The sequence below is a fragment of the Artibeus jamaicensis genome, unplaced genomic scaffold (genome assembly GCF_021234435.1).
Source record: "Artibeus jamaicensis isolate MK-2021 breed Jamaican fruit bat unplaced genomic scaffold, CSHL_Jam_final contig_3197, whole genome shotgun sequence".
Lineage (NCBI taxonomy): Eukaryota > Metazoa > Chordata > Mammalia > Chiroptera > Phyllostomidae > Artibeus > Artibeus jamaicensis.
Window position 1 is genome coordinate 334,361 of NW_026521752.1, and position 22,208 is coordinate 356,568.

Sequence of the window (22,208 nt, forward strand, 5' to 3'; positions counted from 1 at the left end):
CTTCCCATTTTTTATTATAAAAGGGGAAATAATAGTAAAATTTAAACACATTATTATTTTAACATCTAGTTTTATATCTGTTGAGAGTTATGTTTTCACTTAAGAATGCTTTAGCCAAGAATAAAAACCAGAGGATTTTGCCTGTTTCCAGCTTGCTGCCATTGATGGCTCTTCGTTATATGTATGCAGCCGAAAACATTGTGTTAAATTCATGTTGACTTAAAAAGCCAAATATGAAGTTGAAATGGCTAAGTACTTAACTTTTTAAAATAATTTAAGTAAATTGCTTATAAATCTGGACCATACTTTTAAAAAGTACTTCTCATACCTTGCCTTTACAAGAAACTGTGGAATTAGACATACCACAAATTTACTTTGTATTTTGCTTAATAAGCCAAAATTTTCAGACAGCCTCTACTTTTATGTCATAGATCCTACAGCTTGTTTCATTCACGTTGAAGAGACTCAGCCAGTAGTATTCACATTTTTTTCTTTAAGTGCAGAATTTGATAGGGACAGGGACTGGTTAAGTTGAAAAGCATCAGTTTTCTTTTTCTCCTTCCATTCCTTCTCTTTCATTTTGTACCAGAGATTGTGGGATATTTTTCACTACTTCAGATTTTTGCTCTCCTTTCTTTCTTTTTTTCTTTTTTTTTTTACAATTCACACTAGAGGAGGGTGGTGGGCTTTTTTGTTATTATTTGGTTTTTTTCTCCCATATTTCTCCCTTTCCTTCAGATATTGATGCTGACCAAATTTAAAAGAGTACAGTGTGTAGGATCCCTGCAGGGCCATTTTACATATTTGGACCCATAAAGGGCCCCAAGCAATAACTACGTGAATTGCTTTTAATTACACAATATAACTGCATCATTTTACTTTGGATTCTTTTTGATAGATGCTGCAAGGCAATCATAACCATGGATGATGGGATTAAGTACCTCTTGAAGTGACTTTAGCTTCTTGTGAGAACAAAGGGAAAGAAGAGAACACTTAGTCCTTTTTTGCCTGAGCTGCCTTTTTTTTGCTTGCATATAAAGAAATACAATTAATAAACATTATCCCCAGAGGTAAATTGAAATGTACATGCAGACAAGAACTGATCTTGACTGCAATTAGACATATATGATACGAGGTATTCTGACCATTTATTAGTGTTAATTGTTTGAGAAACAAGCCCAGAAAAAATGATTAAAATGTAGGTGACAAAACGAGGATTATTAGCATGTGTGATAAAATGTGCACTCTGCAGCTGCACCAATAAAATGCTTTGGAAAGTGACTTTGATTAGACAGATGCTTGTTTTGGCTCCATGGTGAGCCCTTGGTGTTTGCTCAAGACCTGGTGATGTTTATAACAAACAAGTTATATCTTTCTTTCTTAATTAGTGGAAATTACTATGCAAATGTTGGTGTTTTGTAATTTACTATTCCATTGGTTTCTCTGCCTTTGGGTTGTTATTGCAGTCTATTGGTCTTGCTGGAAATGGGATAAACTGAGTTCTACAGTTTTGTTTCTTTGCTCTGCTTTCTTTAAAATGCTGGACACTATGGAGAACTACTGCAAAGTTTCCTCTCATTTGTTTTTGAATAGCCACCCATCATATCTAGATGTGATTAGCTCTGCTAGATCCAATTGTATTTGGATAGAGGGCGCATCAGATATTAAACTGATAATAACAGATACTACACTTGATCTTAACCAAAAGGCTGAGAAGTGATCCAATTGTATTTGGAATTTGTATTAAGGTCACAGAGATCTGGCAGGGGTAACCCAGTCAAACGTTTACTGGGAGCTGGTGTGCCCATGTGGACAGTCAGGATTCTGCTCAGTCCTGCCTAACCTGAGTTTAGGAGGAAGGCAGAAGGGACCAGTGGTAGAAGGACCAATTCAGAATTGGATGGCAATTGGATTCCCCTTGGAAATGTACCTAAGAGTTTATGGTTAAGCAAAGAAATATGAACTCAGCTAAATGTGGAGTCAGCAAGCAATTTCAGAGTCACAGATGGAAGGGAAAGTAGATATGGGGTGGAAGAATGGAACCAGGTTGCTCAAGAGGACTTGGGGAATGTGCCAGACAAACAGAAGGGAAAATCTGAGGTCAGTCTAAGAAGGAATGTTTTGGGTCTTGTAACTTGCAGCTCCATGTTCCTTTGTCCCTGGCTTGCATTTCTGAAATAAGAGTCAGAGGAAGAACCATTTGGAGATTGTCTATTTGGTGCCATGAAAACCTGCAACAACTTTTCAATCTCAAGTGGTTTGTCTTTGTCACTCAACAAATTTCTGAGCCACCTACCTCTTAACATACCATTAGCATTTTCCAAAGGAAGATAAGTATCAGTGTTAGTGTAGATTACATATAAGATTAACTTAGTTTTTAAAATTAGTTAGTGCATTCCACAAACAGATTTTAAAAATTCTTTGACTATCTTGGTTTCTGGATAACCACCTCTTGCCATTATCAAAGAAAACTGTGAATCAAGTCACAAATGTACCATAAGATAGATTATTATGGACATGCAGCTTTGGGAAGGATTCAACTCTTAATATTTAATTTTATTCTTTTTGAATTTACAATAAAAGTGTGTCTGAATCTGACCAGTTCATTCTGTTAAAAGCTAAGTAACAATACAAAGTCAGTAAGAGTAGATTTTGTGGGGAACTAAGAAAAGGGGGGAAAGAAGCTGTTTGCATTTTGAACTGATACATTTCTGAGTATGGCACTGAATTAAGAAAAAGAACATACCTTAAACTCCCCTAAAATTAGAGCAAATTCTAGGAAGTCATGCCTTAAATAGATATTTAAAGGAATTAGTACCCTTAGCACATTAAATATACTTAAAAAAAACTAGTAGAAAAACCCTTCATGATCACATCCATATGTTTAGTTTTAATTTTCATCACACTTAACTCTGAATAATTAAGGAAGAAAAAAACAATCTTAATCTTATGTGGGTCCCACACAATCAAAAGCACGTACACGTGATTCATGATCACAGCTTGTATTCACAGCTTTCATGTGTGTGGTATGGGTCTGGCAATTAGACTCAGACTGTGTTTTTTCTAAAAATTATTCAGTGCTAGAGAGAAATCAATATTAAATCCTTCCCAAATCTACAAATCAGGATAATCAAGGAACTATGGCTAATAAAGTACCAGAATTCCAAGTTGTGTAACACTTTGGCCTCATTTGATTGGGATTGACATGAAAGAAATTTTTGAGAGAGTCTATGAAGAAATAGAAAATGGAGATTCCATTAACCAGATTATTTTCATGACAGTTACCCGTCCTCTCCCACCCCCACCAAAAAAAATTAAGATACAGGGAGAACTATTTTTTCAAAATTGCAGAACCATTTTCTGGAGGAACAAAATTCCCCATGATTCATATAAAAGATTCTGGTTGTGGAGGAGATGCACTAACCTGACACATTTAGCAACCTTCGAGCTTTTGAAGAACTTCATAAAAGAAATCAGTGATTACTTCTGTCTGGTTGACAGTCTTCTTTCGTGACCTTTCAAAAAAGTAAGGGAGAAATTGATCTTTCTGGTTCACATTTGCTCAGTTAACTCAAAAGTTGTACACAAGCCAGGAAATAATCTTCTCAGCTTTGAATTTATTTTTTGAGATAGACTAACCCAGTACTAATGGAATCTGTAAATGGATAAATTTTGTGAATGGTCTTCTCTGTGAAATTTTCCTGTGGTGCTATCTATGGTATTATTTCCTATACTCTCCACTGGCTGTTTCAATACATTAACTGCTACATATTATCTTTTTTGCAGGTAGTTTCAGGATCAATCTTCTTAGGCAGAAATACAAACAGTGGAAATCTAAACAGAAGGCTGTACTCTGAACATTCACTTTTGGCCAGTATTGGAACAAGTATGCCCTTCATTCCTGACACTCAGAATTTCACCATCAAAAATACCAGATTGTCTCTACAGAGACCAGGGGAAGACAAAGGGCATGTTTTTTAGGTTTCAGTTAGAATTTACCCAAAGCTCCATATTCTGTGCTTGACAGGTGCTATCTCTCATAGCTTCTGACTCTGGGATTGCATTTAGAAATCCATCTATCAAATCTCTCTGGGTAGAGGGCCCTAAGTGTCATTCCTGGACCAAGTTCTCAGCAACATCAACAGTTAACTATTAATGAACAACATCTTTAGACTTCTTTGTGTTTCCAGAAACCCCAGATTGAAGCAGCCCAGAAAACAGAAGAGATGCTAATTGCATTGTGTTCTTAAATGTGTTCAGTGAAGGAGTGCAGGTTTCCCTCTTGACCTCAGTTCACTCCAAGGGAAAAGAAAAAACAAACTCCAGTTTTCCGTTTAGATAAAACCTCCACTCCTTATTCTCTAACCAAAAGTGAAGCAAGAAAGTGAGATTACGGTGAATACCCATCCACAGGCACATGCTCTATTGTTATCCACTCCTCAACACAAAACAAAGACCTTTGGTTTTATTTAGCCTTGCAGAAAAACAAAGCTCCTCTCCTCTCCCCCTTCCTTTTCTCCTTTCTTTGCCCTCATCTCCACCTTCCATTCTTACCTCCCACTTTCTTATCCACTCCCAACTTTACCTTCAGGACCCATCCCTTTCCCCTCCCTCCTTCTCTCCCTCTTCCTACCCTCCCCTCTCAAATAGCCTCTCCCCACCCTTTGCTCCTTATTGTCTCCCGGGCTGATTTAGACTTAGCTTGTATAGATCTCTTTCCTTCCCTTCACCTTCTTCTCAGAACCACGGCAGTGTTTACGGTCAGAGGTGCTACCAGGCACCCAAGTGCCGAAGGATAGAGTGACTGAATGGTACTGCTGCCACATTTATTAATAATGTCTAAGCCACATGGGTTATAAATGTGGATCTTTGCTTTCATGGAAAACTTGCTCTCTTTTCTGGGATTCATTAATGGTCATACAGTTGTGTGAGGGTTCTTTCATTCCTGGGATTTGCCCCACTCACAGCTGTACACCTATCTGGAGGACCAGACTTCTGCAGACTCCTGGGTGGCAGTGAGGGTGCTGGACACACAGCTTTTTGTCCATGTTTGCATGCCCCACGTCCCTTATTGAGCAAGGGCCAGCTCATGCTAAACTCAGTATTTATTGGCTGTGTGACCAGTACTGAATTTGATCAATACATAGCATTCATATGATTTTGTAATTTAATTTTTTTTATTGTAGTAAAATATACAAATTATACAAGTGTTTTAAAATTCCTTGGCATTAAGTACACTCTCCTTGTTGTGTAGCTGTCACCACCATCTCCAGAAGTTCTCCTCTTCCCAAACTGAAACTGTTCCCATTAAAAAATAACTCCCTATTCTTCTACCCTATTCTACTTCCTTTCTTTTGAATTTGACTATTCTGGGTACCTCATATAGGTGGAACCTGTTTGTCCTTTTTGTCTGGTTTATTTCACTGAACATAATGAGCAACTTTAATTTTTGACATGGTATTTATTTGCTTTCTTACTCTCTGTGAAAAAAAAAAAAGACCTCTATCACTGGGCTCACTTGCTTTGCCTCAAGGTATTGTGATGGTCTGAGAAGGTGGAGATCTGCAATGAAACAGCGTGATACAAACTTTACCAAACTGGCAATAAACAAGGATTCTGTTTTCTTCTCTACTCCTGCTAAATCTGTTTCTCATTTGGCATCCAACCCTTTTCGTGGAGTTCCATGGCAAGGATAGGCCAGGAGGCAATTCCCTCACCAGTGCCCCTCCTTGTATGTGGCACCCTACAATGGCTGAAAGGCTGGCACATGGCCCATGGCCCGTGAGTTGCCCCACTATGCCTTAGGTGCTTCCTTAGCAGCAAACCCATAGTGTACCACAAACTGCTATCCTCTGTGTATCTACTTTGGACACTAAAGACAATTTCTTCATTTTAGTATAAAATAGAGCACTTGATTAAGGTATGGTATAATTGCATTGTGAGAGACTTTGCCCTGAAAATACCTTTTCGACTTTTCTGAAGTGGGCTGCACAGTTATTTGTATTTGTGCCACATGTTAATCTCCCGAATTGCCCTGTTTGGCCAGTGAGAGGACAGATCACTCTCATGCCCGAGGAAAGCTCCATTCTTCTCTGTGCACTGTTGCCATAGTAACTGAAACAGTTTTTTGAAATAGGGAAGGAATCTCTCTGGGCACTTGGGAACTTACTAAAGTGAGAACATAAGTAAGCCTCAATCATTGAATATTATAGATAGTGGCATAAATAATTAGTTATTAATAGTCATAAGCATGGTTGAAATTTGTAGGTGAATTTTACTGTCTCTTGGGGGGCACAGTGAATGGGCTCTCATCTTCACTCTCAATGCACAGATTCTTCCATCAACATCAGAATTGTCATGCAAGCTCTGACCCTTGGGCCATACAACATGGAACACAATTTTTCCCAGTATATAACCTTAGAAGAGGCTATCCCTCCTCCAGTCCCCTCAAAGGATTGAAAAGACAGGCCCAAGTAGAGGAATCTGCCAGGAATCTGTCATATAGCTGTGGATTTATGCAAACTTTTCTGTAAAAAAATTTTATTTATCAACCTCTATCAGATGTTACAGTCAATCTTTTAAAAAGAAATTAAAGGGCTATATCATTTCTGTATAGTATCCTAAATAGAAATATATCGATGCATTATTTTAAAATAATGCTTTATGTGTTTTCTTCTTATGACTTAAATTTATAGACAAATGAGAATTTATCAAAATTTATTAGAATTTGTGGAGGCAATTTTTTCCTTTTTTTTAAGATTTTATTTATTTACTTTTAGAGAAGGGAAAGTGGGGAGAAAGAAAGGGAGAGAAACACCAATACGTGGTTGCTTCTCACGCACCTGCCTCTGGGAACCTGGCCCACAACCCAGGCATGTGCACTGACTGGGAATTGAACCAGCTACCCTGTGGTTCACAGGCCAGCCCTCAATCCACTGAGCCACACCAGCCAGGGTTGTGGGGGCAATTTCTAAAGGTCAAGGATACATTATTCTTCTTTTCTGGTTCCAAAACACTGCTTTAGTCATAACTGGACTTGAATGCATCACAGTGTATTTTAGAATACCATTTGAGTGGAAATGTAAAGTGATATCACCACTGTGGAAAGCAGTATGGTGTTTCCTCAAAAGTATAGAATTACCATATAATCAATTGCATAGAATACCAATTCCACTTCTGGGGACATATCCAAAGGAACTGACAGCAGAGAATAAAACAGATTTGTACACCAATGTTCATAACACCATTATTTACAACAGCCTGAAGGTGGAAATAATTAGTGTCCTTCGACTGATGAATGAATGGATAAACAGGGTGTGATACATGCACACAGTGAAATATTACTCAGCCTTACAAAGGAAGGGAATTCTGACAGATGCTATGCCCTGGATGAATCTTGAAGACATTATGCTAAGTGAGATAAGCCAGTCACAAAAAGATAAATACCGTGTGATTCCATTTCACTGAGGTACCTAGACTGGTCAAATTCACAGAGGCAGACAGTAGAATGGTGGTTGTCAGGAGCTGTGGGGAGGGGAAAATGGAGAGTTGGCATTTAATGAATGCAGAGTTTTCGTTTGGGAAAATCAAAAATTCTGGAGAAAGGTGGTGGTAATTGTTAAACAACAAAGCAAAAATGAATTTAATGCCACTAAATCATAACTGTTAAAATAGTGAATTTTATGTTATGTATATTTACCACAATAAAAAAAATAACTGACCTGGTAGGGGGATAAAATAATAGAATGTGGATTAGTTCAAGGCAAAGATACTGATCTTGAAGAATTATTGTGACTCAGATTGTTTCATCATTGCCCACATGAAGCTGTGATAAAAATTCCCCAGGGCTTTGAGTCTCCAGCCCCTTCCCTGGCCACCTTCACTGTTTTCTTTAAAAGGTCACTTCCTAGGCCCTGGCTGGTGTAGCTCAGTGGATTGAGCTCGGGCCTGCGAACCAGACAATCGAGGTTCGATTCCCAGTCAGGGCACATTCCTGGGTTGCAGGCCGGTTCCCTGCAGGCCAGTTCCCAGCAGGGGATGCGCGAAAGGCAACCATACATTGATGTTTCTCTCCCTTTCTCCTTCCCTTCCCCTCTAAAGATAAATAAATTTTTTTTTTAAAAAAAAGGTCACTTCCTGAAAATTGCAGGGACTTCCCTTTACCTTTGTGCTTTTCCCAGGGATCTGCCCCTCTAGTTATCTAGCAAACACTAGAATGAGATCTGGGGTTGAGAGCTGTGTCCAGCCAACATGCCCCAGTTCCTGATCTGTATGTGCTATAACATAAAGTCCTCTCATCCCTAGTCACCAATATAATTTGAAAAGCCAGTTGACTTTTTTGACAAAAATAAAATATTATATAATATTACAATCTAATTGATATTTAAAAACTCCAATTGCTACATTAAAAACATTTTACCTAAATAAGAATACCTTTGTTTAATAGTTCAACAATGATAGGCCAACAGTGAGTTGGCCCAGAACTTGTAAAAGTGTCTGATATACTGATATACAGGGATTTTTTAAAATATGAGTTTATTATAACTTCAGAAACAAAACAGCATGAGTTTGGACACTTTGCTGGAGCACTGGTAGGTTCTCAGCAAAATAGAGGCTGGATTAGTTGATATGTGTTAACTTGGGATTCTGTCTGTACTAACTTCAATGTAGTCCTTCTTTCTCAAGATTTGGGAGTTTCCCTACAGATCGAGTTTTTGATTGTTTTTATTACAAAAGAGTTTGTCAAATAGTTTTTCTCCATCTATTGAGATGATCATATGGTTTTGTGAAAACTGTAAATTGAGTCAAATTGGTTCCAACTAAGGGGAAATGTGACTTTTTGGTAAAAACATAGAGTCAAAAGATTCAGTAGTGTACCCTAATGGCAGACGATAGAGCTGGCCATAGCAAAACTTAACTGATGCAACTGTTTTGTTACCACAGGGATCATGGGTCATCAGAAGCTATTAAGTTATAGTAAGGGTACAGTCTTTCTCACCTTATTGCTATATCCTTACTGCATTGCACTGAAGACAAATAGAAAGTTTCTAAAGAGTCAGGAAGTGAAAGGAAGAGAGAGAAGATAGAAATGAGGAAAGTAAGGGCAGAAGTAGGCTATGGGGAGTGCTGGGCAGGGGCACTGGGCACAGGGAGCACACATTAGACCACTCTAGCTAAACACTGGGCTCTATATGGATATCCTTTGTGGGCTGTATGTAGACAGCCTAATTCAGATGTGGCAAAAATATAACTTCATTTTCTCTATTATTTTTTAAATTTTAATTGTTGTTCAAGTACAGTTTTCTGCCTTTTACCCCCATCCCAGCCCACCCCCTCAGCCCTCCCCAACTCCCTCCCATTTCCAGTGCCCCCGCTTTTTGTCCATGTGTCCTTTATACTTATTCCTGCAAACCCTTCCCCTTTTCCCCTGAAATTCCCTCTCCTCTTCCTTCTGGTCACTGTCAGCCTGTTCTCAATTTCAGTGTGTTTGGTTATATTTTGCTTGTTTGTTTGTTTTGTTGATTGGGTTCCTGTTAAAGGTGAGATCATATGGTATTTATATTTTACCACCTGGCTTATTTCACTCAGCATAATGCTTTCCATTTCCATCCACGCTGTTGCAAAGGGTAGGAGCTCCTTCTTTCTTTCTGCTGCATAGAATCCCATTGTGTAAATGTACCATAGTTTTTGGATCCATTCATTTACTGACGGGCACCTAGGTTGCTTCCAACACTTAGCTATTGAAAATTGTGCTGCTATGAACTTTGGGGTGCATAGGTTCTTTTTAATTGGCATTTCAGGGTTCTTAGTGTATAATCCCAGCAGTGGAATTGCTGGGTCAAAAGGTAGATCCATTTTTAGTTTTCTGAGAAAATTCCATACTGTTTTTCATAGTTGGTTGTACCAGTCCCCAATCCCATCAACAATGCAGTATGGTTCCCTTTTCTCCACAGCCTCTCTCTCCAACACTTGTTGTTTGTTGCTTTGTTTATGATGGCTATTCTAAATGGTATAAAGTGGTATCTCATGGTGGTTTCAATTTGCATCTCTCTAATAGCTAGCGATACTGAGCATCTTCTCATGTGTCTCTGGATTCTCTGTATGCCCTCCTTGGAGAAGTGTCTGTTCAAGTCCTTTGCCCATTTTTTAATTGGGTTGTTTGTCATCTTAAGAGTGGGGTCATGTGAGTTCTTTATATATTTTGGAGATCAAACCCTTGTCTGAGGTATCATTGGCAAATATGTTTTCCCATATGGTTGGTTCTCTTTTTATTTTAATACTGTTTTTTTTTAACTCTGCAGAAGCTTTTTATTTTGATGAGATCCCATTTGTTTATTCTTTCCTTTTTGTCCCTTGCTCAAGAGGACATATCAGTGAAAATATTGCTGCGTGAAATATCTGAGATTTTTCTGACTATGTTCTCCTCTAGGACTTTAATGATGTCACAACTTATATTTACAACTTTTATCCACCTTGAATTTATTTTTGTGTATGGTGTAAGTTGGTGCTCAAGTTTCATTTTTTTGCATGTAGCTGTCCTAACTTCATTTTCTGTAGTTAATCTCATTTTTGTCTGAGATATCCATGCCTACTCAGGAACATTTTACTTTTTCAATATGTGTCTACAGAAGCTGTTTGAAATAAAAGTTTTTGGCCAAGACGGAGGCAGAGGTGGAGACGCCGTGCCTTCTCACACAACCAAGTTTAGAGATAATTAAATATTAGCAACAGAAAACACAGCCAGAACACAGAAAACTGAACTTTTCGGAAGTCTGATAACAACAAATTTTTCAGCCTGACCAGTAAGAGGGGCGAAATCAGCAGCTGGTGGAGTGGGGTTGCACAGAAAAACTCGGTCAGATGGACTCAGGCTCGGGGAACCCAGGCGCAGGGAACCCAGGCGCAGGGTTGGACCTAGTGAGCGACCCAGTAAGTGACTGAGGGGAACCAGCGACGGAGCAGGGCTGCGGGTTGACTGTGGTCGCTCATTCGTGCACAGATAGACAAGCTAGGGAGTGGGCAGTGAGACTACGGGACTGAGCAGGCCCCAGCTGTTAGCAGCAGCAGAGAGCACTGCCATTTCCCCGCTCTGACCATGCCCCCACATATAGCATCACAACCCAGCGACCTGGGAGTCCAAGGCTCTGCTCCTCATACTTAACGAGCGCAAACAGACCAAAAATGGCTCAAGAACATCTCAAAGCCCCAGAGCCTATAAATCTAAGTGATGAAGAAATAGCAAAACTTTCAGATGCACAGTTTAAAACACTGGTAATCAGGATCCTCACAGAACTGGTTGATTATAGCCACAAATTAGACAAACATATGAAAGCGAAACTAATTGAAATGAATGGAATTGCACAGGAAACCAATAGCAATGAAAAGGAAACTGAGACTCAAATCAATGGAGTGGACCAGAAGAAAGCAAATAATGGCCAAATGGAAAAGAGTGAAGAAGCAAGAATTCAAAAAAATGAGGAGAGGCTTAGGAACCTCCAGGACATCTTTAAACACTCCAACATCCAAATTATAGGGGTACCAGAAGGGGGAAAGGAACAGCCACCAGTGGAAAACTTATTTGAACAAATAATAAAGGAGAATTTCCCCAATCTAGCAAAGGAAATAGACTTCCAGGAAATCCAGGAAGCTCAGAGAGTCCCAAAAAAGTTGGACCCAAGAAGAAACACACCAAGGCACATCATAATTATATCAGTCAAGATTAAAATGAAGGAGAGAATCCTAGAAGCAGCAAGAGATAAGGAGACAATCACCTACAAAGGAGTTCCCATCAGACTGTCAGCTGATTTCTCAGAAGAGACCTTCCAGGCAAGAAGGGGCTAGAAAGAGGTATTCCAAGTCATGAAATCCAAAGACCTACAACCAAGATTGCTCTATCCAGCAAAGCCTGCATTTAGAATGGAAGGACAGATAAAGTGCTTCTCAGATAAGATCAAATTCAAGGAGTTCATCATCACCAAGCCCTTATTATATGAAATGTTAAAGGGACTTATCTAAGAAAAAGAAGTTAAAAAAACATGAACAGTGAAAGGACAGCAAACTCACAGTTATTAACAACCACACCTAAAACAAAAGCAAACTAAAAGACAGCTAGATCAGGAGTGGAAACATAGAAATGAAGATCTCAAGGAGGGTTAACAACAGGGAAGTGGGAGAAGGAGAAGGGGGGAGAAGGTACAGAAAATAAGTACATAGACAGTATGTAGAAAATTGATCGGGGGGCAAGAATAGTATGGGAAATATAGAACCTAAAGAACTTGAGACACATGGTCATAAACTAAAGGGGGGTAATGGTGGGGATGGTGGGGTGGAGGGTGGAGGGGAATGAAGGGGGGGAATAGAACAACTGTAATGGCATAATCAATAAAAGTAAATTAATTAAAAACAAAGAAAAGTTTTCAAGGAAAAACACCATTCATGATTTATAAATCAGTCAGTTCAGTCAGGAGGTCTTCTCCACTTTGCCACACCCATAGACCCTTTTATTTCTGTTCCTCCACTACCTTATAAAAGTTGACAAAGAGGGAAAGTTTTAGCCTCTAGATCAGGTTGTGGTGGATGACCTGTTTCTGAATTGAATCTTGTTGTTGAAACTTCCTGAACTTGAGAATTTACTTTAACATATGACAGAGGAAAAAGAAATAGACAAAAGGAAATATTACATGTACAGCAAAGAGAAGACATTAAAGTGGCTGGGGAAAAAAGGTTAATCAGACTATGGCAGCATTAAAAACCAATAGCATCAATGTTGGTGCTCAGGTACAGTCAAACGCATTTTTCTCTAGTCACCAGATTTCCAGTGACAAGGAAGAGGACTATATTTGTTATGCCCATGGTCTGATAGCTGACTATATTCCTAAAGAATTAAATGATGACTAATCTAAATATTTAAAGCTTCCAGAACCTTCAGCTTCATTGCCAAAGCCTCCATCAAAAAAAGTAATCACATGAACCCATAGAAGCAAAAGAAGATTACACTAAGTTTAATACTAAAGATTTGAAGACTGAAAAAAAAATAGCAAAATAACTACAGCTCAAAAGTCTTTGGCTAAAGTTGACAAGAGTGGAATGAAAAGTATCAATTCCTTTTTTGGTACAAATTTTTTTTTTAAAGTTGGAAAGATTTGAAACTTCGAAAATGAAATCCAGCAAAAATATTTGTCTTTTACAGTTCGATTTTTGTCCTTCCTCCATATCACTGTATTTCATGACCCTCAGTCACCACCCTTTGAGGGGCAAAAGAGCAGTTTTTAGATTCACTTGTACATTTTGTTTGATTTGAATTTTAGGTTCTTGAATAAAATATGGGAAAGTAATTGTATAAGTAAATGACTTGTGGACTTTGGAGTCTTCTTTGACACACTGAAAAGTAATCAAGTGACTAGAATTAATTTCTAGCATCTCAATTTTCTCAATAAACCGACATGTGACAAAAAATAAAGTTTCTTTCTCATAAACACAGTCAATATTTAGTTTCAAAACTCTCCCCTGCCCTCTCCTTTCTGGGTGGGAAAGATCCAGGGATAGCCTCTGCAATGACTTCATGGCAGTCTTCTCATCCGGCTCTGATGGAGAGTAACATCTCTTGTGGCCCTTGGCCACTGTTCTATAGTGCAGTACTAATGATGGTGGACTCACTGTCTGTCCCTGGGGCAGATGATGCAAGTGATGCATGGGGTTTGGTCATGGCCCTGCTCTCACAAGTACTGCTTAGGGCAGAGACTCATCAGTGTCCGTCATCTTCCCCAGCCCTGGCTGTCCACCCTGCCTCCTCAGTATGTGAGCCTCACTCCTGCAGGTACACTGTAGAGGGGTCAGGCAGAAACTTCTGGATTTCTTACATATCCTGGGAGATTAGGAGCATCCTGCTGTAGCCTCCCCTGTTTCTAAACAACCCATATTACTGTGTTTGCTTTCCTCCACTGCTCCCATAAAGTTTCCTTCCAGTATTTGAAATGGGAAGTTGGCACAATGGTCTTTTGCTTTCAGCTTCTGCCCTCAGTTTATCTTGTTTTGTTTTGTTTTTTACCTCTCTAGCCACCTTTGCTACCTGCAAAGGTTCTGGGATGGGGGAGTGAGCCAGGCATAATCCTCCCCTAGTTTCATCACTTGCACTCTCTTCCCCTCAGAATTTCTGTCAGCATCCAAAGGGCCTTCACCCTGCCATTGGCAGGGCCTTCCTTCAAGTCCCCCATCCTTTCTCACTTTGCTCCTAGGAGCTATACATTCAGTCCATCAGACTGTTGGAAATTAGATTTCATTCCTTCTTAAAAAGGCAAGTTTGTTTTCTCACAGTGGACTTGATATAAAAATCTAGCTTAAATTCTAAGCCCAGCAAGGACTTCTTGGCATTCACCCCACCCCCCCACCCCCAAACCTTTGCAGTGATGGCTACGAATGGGAAATGAAGAGCATCATGACTTCCAAGTGAGAAAACTACCACTCTTAAAATTACCATTCCCCAGTCACTTGATTGGTGGCAAGTTGCATAATTGGTACCCAACTCCCCTGCCTAAATCTGGTAGGATTACATTCTGGCAACTGTTCATGACCAACAACCCAAGTCCTTTTAGGATTAATAAAACACTTGGTTGTACTTGCAAACCCTGGTGCAGAGGTTCTCATCTTTGGCTGCACTTCAGAGTCTCCCTGGACCTTTAAAGAAAATCCAATGCCTGGAATCACTGTGGGACTCGGGTTTAATTGGTTTGGGTTGTGGCCTGGCTTTTTTTTTTTCTAAGTTCCCCAAGTGATTGTAATGTGCAGCTGAAGTAGAGACCTCTGTACTACTTCCCACCTAAGTAAATAAACTACTAACTTGAGTTTGGAAGTCACATACTAAATTGTAGATGCTCAAATGGACATTAGCTTAGTTGATTATTACTTCTATTTTTAATATTGTTAGGAATTTTAGTGTTTATTTTTTTAATCAGAAGGACTTTTTTATAAACACGGTTATTTTTTATGTTGCTGCATTTTCAGTTATGATCTTACTACTGTAACTGTATATGTATATATGGGTAGTATATGACTCACTTCGACATTTTTATTGGAGCAGAATTTCCTGTACTAGGGCTGTGACTACACATTGGAATCATCTAGTGTAGTGGGTCTCCAATCATGTAATGTAGTGGCTATGCATCAGAATCTGCTAGGGAGCTTCTAGAAGTCCCAAAGCCTAGGGCCTGCCTCACCCCAGAGTAATAACATCAAACTTTCTGTGGTGGGTGGGGGCTTTAGTGTCAACATTAGAAAGCTCCCCAAGTGATTGTAATTTGACCCCAAGTTTGAGCAGTTTCTCAATCTTTCATGTGATAATCACCCTCTGGGGATTTGTAAATAAGCAGGTTCTGATTCAGTGGGACTGGGTTGGGGCCTCAAAGCTCCCATGTGACAGGAAATGCTACTGTGAGAGATGGGAGATGCTCATGTGAGAACAGATAAAAGACCAGTAATGCTGGTCTGCACCAACACCTCTCTTAAGTAGCAAGGACATGTAGAACTTAAAAATAAAACAAAAACACAGCACCTGGGCCCTGTTACCAGTGAATTGAATTTGATGGCAGTGATGGGGTCCAGGATTTGACAGTTTTTAAAAGCTCCCCACATAATGGCTATATTGACTCCTAGGTGGAGAACCCCTAAAGCACTGGGACTCACTTTGCCTCTAGTTATATAAATGGTTGCTAAGTGGCCTCAGAAGGAAGGGGAAAGGGAGATGGCCAAACTAAGGCCAAGAGGGGGTCCTCCTCCAGGAAGAAGAAATTCCTGGGCTTGCTGAGGAAATTCTTACCTAAAAAAATGGACCCTTTTGTAGAGAGAATTTACCAAAAGTCTACCAGATTTTTTCAACTCATCTCTCTTTTTTAATTTAATTTTCTATTTTTAATATCTTTTTTAAACTTTATTTTTTCATTTTTATTGTTGTTCGAGTACAGTTCTGTCCAATTTCCCCCAATCACACTCCCCAGCCCCACCCATTCCCACCTCCCCTGCTTGATCTTATCCCCCTTTGGCTTTGTCCATGTGTCTTTTCTATGTGTTCGTTGATGTCTCTTCCTTTTCCATTATTCTTTCCCCCTCTCCTCTGGTTACTCTCAGTTTGTTCTTTATTTCAATGTCTCTAGTTATATTTTGCTTGCTTGTTTGTTTTGTTGATTAGGTTCCACTTATAAGTGAGGTCATATGGCATTTGTCTTTCATCGCCTGGCTTATTTCACTTAGCATAATGCTCTCCAGATCCATCCATACTATTGTGAAGGGTAGGAATTCCTTCTTTCTTTCTGCTGCATAGTCCATTGTGTAAATGTACCACAGTTTTTTGTTCCACTCATTTACTGATGGGCACTAAGGTTGCTTCCAACACTTAGCTATTGTAAATTATGCTGCTATGAACATGGGGGTGCATAGGTTCTTCTGAGTTGGTGTTTCAGGGTTCTTAGTGTATAATCCCAACAGTGGAATTGCTGGGTCAAAAGGCAGTTCTGGTTTTAGTTTTCTAAGGATACCCACAATATTTTCTACAGTGGCTGCACCAGTCTGCATTCCCACCAACAATGCACTAGGGTTCCCTTTTTCCCACAACCTTGCCAGCACTTATTGTTTGTTGATTTGTTTATGATGGCTATTCTGACTGGTGTGAAGTGGTATCTCATTATGGTTTTAATTTGCATCTCTCTGATGGCTAGTGATGCTGAGTATCCTTTCGTATGTCTCTGGGCCCTCTGTATGTCCTTCTTTAAGAAGCATCTGTTCAGGTCTTTGCCCATTTTTTAATTGGATTGTTTGTCTTCCAGGTATGGAGTTGTGTGAGTTCTTTATATAATTTAGAGATCAAACCCTGTTCAAGGTATCATTGGCAAATATATTTTCCCATACCATTGGTTCCCTTTTCATTTTACTGATATTTTCTTTAGCTGTGTGGAAGCTTTGTATTTTCATGAAGTTTCATTTATTTATTCTTTTCTTTATGTCCCTTGCTCTAGGGGACATATTGGCAAAAATATTGCTGTGTGGAATAACTGAAATTTTCCAGCCTATATTCTCCTCTAGGACTTTTATGGTGTCATGACTTATATTTAAGTCTTTTATCCATCTAGAATTTATTTTTGTATATGGTGTAAGTTGGTGGTCAAGTTTCCTTTTTCTGCATGTAGCTGTCCAAATCTCCCAACACCATTTCTTGAAGAGGCTATTTTTACTATAGTTTATGCTTCTGCCTGCTTTGTCAAATATTAATTGACCATAGAGATGTGGGTTTATTTCTGGGCTCTCTATTCTGTTCCATTGATCTATGCATCTGTGCTTATGCCAGTGCCAGACTATTTTGATTACAGTGGCCTTGGAATGTAGTTTGATATCAGTTATTGTGATCCCTTCTACTTTGGTCTTCTTTCTCAAAATTGCTGTGGCTATTTGGGGTCATTTCCAGTTCCACATAAATTTTTGAAATGTCTGTTCTATATTTATGAATATGTCATTAGTATTTTAATAGGAATTGCATTGAATCTATAAATTGCTTTGGGCAGTACAGGCATCTTGATGATGTTAATTCTTCTAATCCATGAACTTGGTATATGCTTCCATTTATTTGTGTCTACCTTAATTTCTTTGTTCGTTGTTGTATACGTTTCTGAGTACAGGTTTATTCCCAGGTACTTTATTTTTCTTGTTGCTATATCAAATGGGATTTGTTTCCTGATTTCTGTTTCTGATATTTCATTGTTGGTGTACAAAAATGCCTTTGATTTCTGAATATGGACTTTGTATCCCACTATTTTGCCAGTTTCTCTTATTAGGTTGAATAGTTTGTTGATGGAGTCCATAGGGTTTTCTGTGTACACTATTATGTCATCTGAAAACCATGACAGTTTTATAACCTCCTTTCCAAGTTGGATGACTTTTATTTCTTTTTCTTGTCTCATAGCTGTAGCTAACATTTCCAATACTATGTTGCATAGAAGTGGTGAAAGCTGACATCCTTGTCTTGTTCCTGATCTTAATGGAAAAGCTTTTAGTTTTTGCCTGTTGAGTATGATGGTGGCTATAGGTTTCTCATATATGGCCTTTATTATGCTCCCTTTCTCTTTGCTGAGTGTTTTTATCATAAATGGGTACTGTACCTTATCAAATGCTTTTTCTGCATCTATTGATGTGATCATGTGATTTTTGTCTTTACTTTTGTTTATATGATGTATTATGTTTATTGATTTGTGAATATCATACCATCGTTGCATTCCTGGGATGAATCCCACTTGGTCATGGTGTATGATCTTTTTAATGTATTGCTAGATGCAATTTGCCAAAAATTTGTTGAGGATTTCAGCATCTTTGTTCATTACAGATATTGGCCTGTGGTTTTCTTTCTTTGTTGTGTCTTTATCTGGTTTGGGGGAAATTTGTTCTTTGAGCCTTCTTTTGTATGGGAAACTTCTTATTTCACCTATTTTAATTGAGAGCCTTGCTGCCTAGGGTAGTCTTGGTTGGAGGCCTTTGATTTTCATTACTTGGAATTTTTCTCGCCATTCCCATTTGTCTTGTTGTGTTTCTGTTGAGAAGTCAGTGGCTAGTCTTATCCAGGCTCCCTTGTATGTTATTCCTGTTCCTTTCTTGCTGCCTGTAAGATTTTCTCTCTGTCTTTGAATTTAGCCATTTTGATTGTGATATGCCTTGGAGTGAGCCACTTTGGGTTCCTGTTGATATGGACCTTCTGTCCTTCCTGGATTTGTGTGACTTTTTCTCTCATCAATTAGGGAAGTTTTCTCTTTTTTTAAAGATATTTTTATTTATTCATTTTTAGAGACAGGGGAAGAGAAGGGAGAAAAAGGGGTAGAGAAACATCAATGTATGGTTGCCTCTTGTTTGCCCCATCCTGGGGACCTGGCCTACAACCCAGACATGTGCCCTGACTGGGAATCGAACTGGCAACCGAACTGGCAACGCTTTGGTTTGCAGCCTGTGCTCAATCCACTGAGCCAGCCCAGCCCTTCCCACACCAGCCAGGGTGGGAAGTTTTTCATCATTACTTTTCAAACAGGTTTTCTCTCCATTGCTCTCTTCTTCTCCTTTTGGTATCTCGATTTCATGGTATCAACATTCTATGTTGTCCTGCAGTTCCCTTAACACCTCTTCTTTCTGAGACTTTTTTCCTTTTCTTGCTCTTTCGGGGAGTTTTTTCTACCTTGTTCTCCAGCTTGCTGATTCAGTTCTTTGCTTCATGGAGCCTGCTTTTGATTCTTCCTACTGTGTTCTTCAATTCAGAAATCGTATTCTTCATGTCCTCTTGGCTCTTGTTGATAGTTTCTTTGTCACTTTTCATGCTGATATAGTTCCTTGTAGCTTCCCTGAAATTTTTGGTAATTCTCACTGAGCTTCTTATAATCATTGTTTTGAACTCAATATCTGATCGTTTACTTGCCTTTATTTTATTTAGCACTCTTTCCTTTAGATTTGGTGTTGTTTTTGTTTTTGTCTCCCATTATTTGTGAGACTTTTCTTGTTTGCTTCTGCTTCTCAAATCAATCTCTTTTGACTCCCTGACTTTGTGGTGTGAATTGCTATGGTAGGAGATCTCTGAGGTTCAGTGGTGCAGTCTCCTTGATCTTGATACTCTTTGTTCTTTTTTAAAGATTTTATTTATTTTTAGGAAGAGGGGAAGGCAGGGAGAAAGAGAGAGTGAGAAATACCAATGTGTATTTGCCTCTTGGGCACCCCCCCCACTAGGGACCCAGCCTGCAACCCAGGCATATGCCCCAACTGGGAATTGAACCAGTGACCCCTTACTTCGCAGTCCAGTGCTCAATCCACTGAGCCACACCAGCCAAGGCTGAACTTGATGCTCTTTGGATGCCTATTATGCCATTTATGTTGGCTCTCTGGATGTAACTGGGTTTTGATTGTTGTTGGGTCTTTCATTGGTGGGTCCTTCCCTCCACCTGATTGACTGAGGGTCACTCCACCTACCACATCTTGTGTGCTGTTGTGCAGGTGCTGCCAGAACAAAACCATAAAGCTCAGGAAACAACCCCACATCCTCAAAAATAACTCCCACCAGCAATCCCACTATCAACAGCAAATGAACCGGTATTAATAAGGGTGTAAAGATGTTAATACTGTTATAAGAAAGGAGAGAAATAAACTATAGTATAAAATCTAGTGACTTAATATGAACAAACTTGATGGACAAAAATGAATGTTTAAAAGCTATGCAAGAAAGAAAATATCGCATGTCATCGAAAAGACCACAGTAAATTTCATCTCAGTAGCCTCCACTATTTACTACTGTTTTTTTCTTACTGGATCTGCCTCTGGTGGTGTCAGATGTTGACCCCATCTCACCTTAGGCAGCATGCTCCAAGACTGCCAGGGATCTACTCTCTGTGGCTATCTCCTTCAGTTGTTAATCTAATCACTCTGCACTCAGCAGTCAGTATTAAGCACCACAGAGCCAGGGCAGAGTCCCTCCTGGGGTAGGGACTGTTGCGTCCCCTTAAGCTGCTGCTGCTCAGAGGGATGTGGTCTGCCTGAGCAGGATGGCTGTTGCAGTATGGGTGATGGCTCAGCATCAGGATCCCAGCAGCTACTCTCTCAGCTCTCTCCCCAAAGCTTCCATTCCCAGTCTCCTCAGGCGTCTCTAGCCCACTCTGTCCCCATCTTTTCTGGAGCCCACGGTAAATGGTTACAAATGAAAATTTGTGCAGTGGCCCTTTAAACAGCTCTTTGCATATCCAGCCATCTGGAGAGATGTTGGAGAGATGCTCCAGCTCATCTGTCTCTGGCAGAGAGCAACCCTGCCACATTTCACCACCTGTTGTCATCTGTACTTTTTGGGCTCTGGTGCTCTAGGCTAGGGATGCCAGCTTAGGGTTTAGACCCCACATTTCTCAGCGGGGATCCAATCAGTTGCTCAGTTATCCCTCTGGCACTTCCACCTGTGGGTACCCAGCCAGCATTCTCGAGTCTCCACCTTACTCCTTACCGGACAGGTTGTGCTTAAGCTGGGTCTTCTGTCTGTCTGAGATTATTAGGCTTCCTTCTCGCTATTATTCAGTTGTTTGTTCTGGATGATTTCTTCACAATTTAATTGTAAATGCAGATTAGTCCTGGGAGGAGTTAGTGTTGCTTCCGTTCATTCCTCTGCCACCTTTCAAAAAATCTTTTTTAATTCATCTTAAACCCCTGTTTTGCATATTGTTTGAATACATTCACATGTTGACTGACTTGAAATACAATAAAAATAAGTTGGATTACAGGTGGCAAACACAAGGCCTGCAGACGGAATCCGACCCTGTACCTTGTTTTATCCAGCTGGGCACCTTGTTTTTACATGGCAGTAGCGCCCAGCTCTTGCTTAATTGTTAAGGAGTAGTTACATTTATACAGTCCTAAAATTACATTTGGTTCTTTGAAGGTAACCTCGAGGCTGATGTGGCCCTTGGTGAAAATGAGTTTGACATTCCTGAGTTATATCTTGTCACCTACTGCAGTTGTATTCCTACACAGTGGCCAGTACTGAACACAACTCTAGTGGAAACAGATTTTGAAATGGGGGCAGAGCGGAAGGAGAAGACACACCAGTAGTACATGGAGGGAGGGAGCTTGGGGAAGCCATGAAAGGTTTCTGCCACCTGCCCCATGACAGACCCCTCCCAGAACTCAGAGTCTACAGTACAACCTGCAGCCTGTCTCTACACCTTTCTTCTCAATATTCCAGTTTTGCCACCTCTGGTCTCTTTTTCTCTCAGTTTCATCATGTATTGCCTCAGCCTTCCTGACCTGGCTTGAAGGCCATCCTTTGGGTGTTCCTCCTTGGAACTTCTGGGAATGTCATGTTTCTTTGTGCTGCCTCCATACAGTGCTCAGCTCAGTGTAGGTCAGGGCCACTGCATACACTTGTGTGGGGTGCGCCCTGACTGGGGCACCAACCAAGGGATATGAGAGGAGGTGAGTTTGAGCTCACCTCCACTCACCAAAGCAAGCAGCATGCTACCTGCTAAAAGGCATAAGGGGACACCATTTTCTTTTTTGTACAAAGGTACCTGCCACATGTGCTAGTATAGGTCACCTAATCAGTGGATGCTTACTAAGTGTTCATTGAATGAATGGATGAATGAGTGAATGAATGAATGAGCATTTAATAACAAAGTGTAGGAAGTGAAGATAAATAAGAGGCTTCTATAGTCATCTAGGTA

General features: G+C 39.8%; 1 protein-coding gene and 1 pseudogene across 5 annotated transcripts in view; one reads left to right on the forward strand and one right to left on the reverse strand.

The window, feature by feature from the left end:
* CLYBL (citramalyl-CoA lyase) overlaps positions 1–22,208 on the forward strand; it is a 322,476-nt gene that overhangs the window by 160,423 nt on the left and 139,845 nt on the right. The window lies entirely within an intron of this gene.
* Positions 1,565–1,721, reverse strand: LOC119047886 (uncharacterized; annotated as a pseudogene).